Raw genomic sequence first — 6,000 nt, forward strand, 5'->3', positions numbered from 1 at the left:
AGATAAGCTTCAATATAAGGTTTCCGAAGTAAGGTATGTGGGCCAGATCTTCTCCGCCGCAGGCATGTCACCTGATCCTGAGCGAATCCAAGCTCTGACTAGTCTACAGGCTCCCAGCAATCGCAAAGAACTTCAACATACTTTGGGGATGTTCAATTTTGTTCGCTGTTATATTCCAGGTATGTCTAGTGTGTGTTCCCCATTGTATGAACTTCTTAAAGCGGATTGCCTCCAGGTCCCTTACAGCAGCAGAAAAGAGCTACTCCCAGATTGAGAAGGAGCTCTTAGCAGTTTCTTTTGCCTCAGCTACTATATTTATGGTAAGCAGGTCCTAGTGCAATCTGATCATAAGCCACTTGTGAATGTTATGGTCAAACCAGTTCATCATATAGACTCAGCACTCCTTCAGAGGTTACGTCTTAAACTGTTGAAGTATGACCTAAACGTTACTTACCTACCTGGTAAACTCATGTATTTCGCAGACCACCTGTCGCGGTCATATCTTACAGACAAGGTATTCGACGATCCTGCAATGGCTGAGGTAGTACATTCCGTCAGTAAGCACTTGCCTATGTCAAACAAACGTTTGCTTCAGTTCCAGTTGGAAACAACTAAGGACGCGGCTCTCTGTCAAGTGTCCCAATTTTGTCACTCAGATTGGCCCCCCTACAGTAGAGTTCCTCAAGTATGCAAGCCTTATTACAAAATGCGGGATGACTTGTGTGCTGAAAGTGGTTTAGTCTTCCTCGGCGATAAGGTTGTTGTTCCTGAGGCTCTAAGACCATATGTTCTACAGCTGCTTCATGAAGGCCACTGTGGAGAATCGAAGACCAAGTCCAAGGGCCGTCAGTTGTTTTACTGGCCATCTATGTCAGTCGATATTGTGCAGTTCATTCAAAAATGCTCTGTGTGTGAGAAGTTTCGCCCAGTCAACTACAGACAGCCCCTCTGCCCACATCCCATTCCAAAGCTGCCATATGACACAGTAGGTGCAGACATTTTTGACTTCGCTGGGAAAGATTATTTGGTTCTTGTGGACAAATATTCCAAATGGATAGATGTGTGTGAACTTCCCAAAAAGACTTCCTCTGCCGTCATCAGTGCCATGCAACAAGTATTCAGCACTCATGGCCTCCCACGAGTGCTGATGGCTGATAACATGCCATTCAATTCTCATGAATGCCGTCAGTATTATGCCCTGAGTGAAATTGAGCTACGAACTAGTAGTCCTCATTATCCACGCAGTAATGGGTTGGCAGAAATGGCAGTAAAGATTAGCAAAATGCTGCTACGCAAAAGTCAGGGCACTGATTTCAGAAACTTACTTCGTGAATATAGAAACACCCCTCTTCCTGGCTTAGACTGGTCCCCCTCTCAGTTACTATTTAATAGGAGACTTCGGAGTAAACTGCCTGTCTCATATAACACCCTCAGACCTAGGGTCATCTCCCCAGAACACGTGGTGAGAGCATTAATGTCAAAGGAGAAGCAGATGAAAGACGTATACAACAAAACGGCCAGGCGACAGGAGATAACATTCGTTAAGGGGGAAACTGTGGTTGTCAAAACCCACAAACGTGACAAGTGGGAGCCGGGAGTCATTGTGGGCAAACACTCATCACCTCGCTCCTATTGGGTGCGAGGATCAGGTGATAGGATAGTGCGTCGCAATGTGATCCATCTGAGAAAAACCACTACCTCGCAGAAGCCCCACCAGTCAGCTCCACGCCTGCTCGAGGTTCCCAACACCAAGACTGATGGCGAGGAGGGTAACCGCCTGAAGCAGACTCCACGCACCTCATCATTGGAGCCTGACTTCCGGGGGTTTGAGCCTCAAACTTCGACGAGTGCAGTGACTGATGTGTCTACTGTGCAGGGTGATGAATCTCAGGAAGCAACAGACAGCAGTGGCCATACCTTGGCTACCAAAAGTGGAAGGGAGGTGAAGCCTGTGAAGCGCTTAAATTTGTAATGTTGTATGCTTGTCAATTAGTGTGTTGTAAGTGAGTTGTGAATTGCACATGTGTGTTTCATGCAGTATACTTGTTTTCTGAATTATAGTGTGTACTGTTAATAAGCAATTGCACAACTTTGTAAGTAAGTTTGGTCTCAACAAGTAAACCATAGAACCCTAGCAAGTAGTCATATGTCTCGCAGTATAAAGAGGAAGGTGTTGTACATCTGCCTTGCTCGTGATGGTTGGCATCACTGATAACAGGTGAATGTGAGTTCCGGTTATGGCGCCTATATATGTACCACGGCGAACGGACAATAAAGAATATTAAGTGCTAACTACATGTACTTGCTTATCTACAACTTAAAACCTATGAACTCAAGTAAAACAATGGCCACTTCAAGTTTGTTTTTGAGTATCATAAATGAGCACTTGTCCATCGATGTCTTAATCTGTATTTGAACAATGTCTTGAGAATTTGGGTATGGTTTTCTATTGCATTCCAGATGTTGACATTCTCAAAAATCACGACACTGTTATTGTGTACGGTATCAGTGGTCTAGATAATCATGTGGTATTACATTAACTTAAAATACTTGATACACACAAGAAAAAAAACTGCATTCAACCTCAAACAAATGTTATAGAAATAAAAAAACTAATATACCTATATACAATACACTAACATATTATTATAGAAAATTCCTACTTGTATGATGCACAGGAAACCGGTATTAACATAATGAACAGCCATGAGACTTGACCTGTGCTCGTATTGTGATGTACTTTTCTCCTTATTTAATGCTATAGTAAGTATATATGGCTGGTGCTTGTGATTTGGACATTTGCAAGAAAAAAATGTGCGCTTGAAAACCCTCGAAAGACATGTAACAATTTTATGTTATAATTAATGTCTTTTTCTTCTTAAACACACATATACTAATTTACAGAGGGTCTAAATATGAAACAATGCAGTCTTAATACAAATTCATCATATAGCTTTATAATCGACATATTGTTTTCCATTTCACACAAGCTCAACATAAATGAGACTGGACTGGAATCGGCTGTCCTCACTAAACGAAAAACTTGTCTGACCAACCTAAATGAAGTGAGATGGTGGTGTAGTAGTGGAATATAAATGGGAATGAAACAAATGTGCAATGAGAAATACTCTTTAACATTGCAATGTCACTTTCCCTAATTGAAAGACTTATTGTATCAGACAAGAGCTCAAATTGATCCAGCTTCCCTAACATTGAGTGGCCAGTGACTTGCTGAAGATACAATAGTGGTAGTCCATAAAAAAATCTGGTTTCCTTAATTTTTTCTATAGAAAGCATGTTGATCTACCTAAAGTTCGTGGATTAAGCTAGGTTTTATATTTGTGTCTTGATACTACCAAATTGACTAAATAGCCTAAGGATAAAACAACAAATACAATATGGCAATAGTATATAGGGTCTCTAAAATCCAAATTTTCAAAGTAAATACACAAAATAATATTAACACAACAGTACTTCCACACAAACTATATTCAAATGAGATCACAAATTTATTGTAAACAAATAATATAAATAATTTTGTAATATGCAGTACAAAATTTTAAAATAATATGCATGGCGAGTTATACTTTTTACAAAATAGAAGGTAGCTAGTTTGGCCTAACTCGTCAACAATGAAGTCATTAGAGATAGAGAAACTTATTCAAACAGACAATAGGGTTTTGGATTGTAATTTCTATGATCTATGTTATGAAACCAGCCAAGAATGCACCTGAAGTTAGTTAAGAAACATGTATAACCATAATCAGAAAGCCACACCAGGTCAAACCAGGTTCTTTCCATTTGAATACTTAACAATAGAGGCAAAGATGAAAAGGGGTATTTTCAATAACAAATAACAACGTAGTCTGAGAAGTAGACTTTAATTATATATATATATATATATATATATATAATATATACAATACATGACATTTTTAACTGACTCTCTATGCAGATGTTCTTGGAGATTTTTGCTGAAAAAAAAGAGAAGAAAAAACAATTATTATTAACTTGTTTCAGGTCAATTATGACATATATGTGAGATTTTTAAACATGTAGACACTATGTTGTTACATTATTTATTTTTAAATTACCATGCAAACAGAAAAAAAAGTGTCTGATGCCAATGATAAATTTAAAAACTGAAAGCATCTTAAAAGGGACAAATTGGTATTGCAACCTATGCATTTTTTTTTCAAACTTATTAAGCAGGAATACTTCTTCACTGGGAATTTCTTAACATGCTATTTACATTCCTAATAATCAATTTAATGGTGTCTGGTTAATGCAAAGAGGCCCATGACATTGTATAATAACACATTTTAAGCAAAGTTTTAAAAGAAAACTTAAATTTAAATCCTAATGATTTCCTAATAAGTGTCTGTGTGAACAGTGCCTGTGATGTTACATCATTACAATTCAGCCCATATTTTTGTGCAATAATACTCTAAAATTTCTAGTAATTTTTTGAGCAGATTCTCAATATTATCCTTTGTAGTGCACATTTAATGTTTATTTTCATTATTTAAATTGCTACCACTACATAACTATACACATGCAATCTAATAAATCATCATTAAATTTGTTTCCTTTATTGTCATATAATGGATGGAATTAGGTTTTGTCAAACTCACCAAATCAAACATACTTGGTTACTACCATAATTTAGCATAAGAAAAACTAATTTAAATAGAAATACCAATGATGCTTATGCTTAGTACAACACAACTCGAAGACTTGTACCTTCTCTGCGGTAAAGGACAAAATTTATTTCAATTATTTTGCGCTGCGATTCCAGCCCACCAATAAAATGAAGGCCAGATTGCAGAAATAACTTTGTTAAGCGAAATGGCACATAATGAAACCGCTGTCTAATTATATGTATAGGCCTAGTGCATTCACTTACAATAAATTACATTTATGACAAGCCAGATATAATAGCAGGCTTTATTAAATTTCCGTTAATAGTAATACGTAGGCCTACAACATACGATGTAAGTACTACAGAGTGCGGAACATAATAAAAATAATTACTTAACCAGTAGAATTGTAAATTATTTCAAATTAAACACTTCAATATTTATATTAAAATAAACACAACATAATTAATTTATGTGTTGTGCACAGTAAATAAACATAAATTACCCTTAACTACATATTATAGGTTATGAAATATATTTACTTAAGTAGGCCTACTTATATTATAAAATCCCGAAGGTGATAACTCAATAAAATAAATTGGTTTAATCAAATGCTATTAAAACCAAAATATTTAGGAACCTATAAGCCTATATTTGTGATTTTTAACTAAAGATAACATTAAAGGGACTAACCCATACATTAGCATTCGTGTTCTACAGTCAACGACCATATAGCGGCATAGCTACAGTAAGTAGAAAACTTGTTAGATGCTTTAGCAATTTTATTAAATCGCGAATATCCTGTTAATGCATCACATAAATTAAAAATCAGACTGAAAACAGCGCACATATAAATATGGCACGGGAATGTTTGAGCATAATAAGCATACCGACAAAAAAAAAGACATTCCTTAACCTACAGCTTTACACATTTCGAAGACGCATAAAAGATTGTTTCTATACCGGTACTTGCTTAAGTGCGAAAGTAAAAACAAAAAATAGTAAACTAACATGAAATAAATAATGTTCAAACTTACAATTTATTCACCACATATAAAAATCCAAGTACCAAAATACTGCGCCAAAACAAAAAATAATACACAAAGACAAAGATTTTCTAAACTTCAGTGCCAACAAGCATGATGGGAAGTTTCAATATAATGTCTCAGATACATTTCAGAATCAACCACAATGTAATATTGCCAAACGAATCTTGCTGAAATGTATCTGAAACTTCATTTATAGACATGAGTACTATGTGTCCAATGAAATGTTTATGAAATATTCCAGAAACGTGACAGATGAAATGTAATCTATTCGAAACATAGTAATGTTACTGCAATATCACAGACATGTTACT

This window comes from Bacillus rossius, chromosome 2 (genome assembly GCF_032445375.1).
Source record: "Bacillus rossius redtenbacheri isolate Brsri chromosome 2, Brsri_v3, whole genome shotgun sequence".
Lineage (NCBI taxonomy): Eukaryota > Metazoa > Arthropoda > Insecta > Phasmatodea > Bacillidae > Bacillus > Bacillus rossius.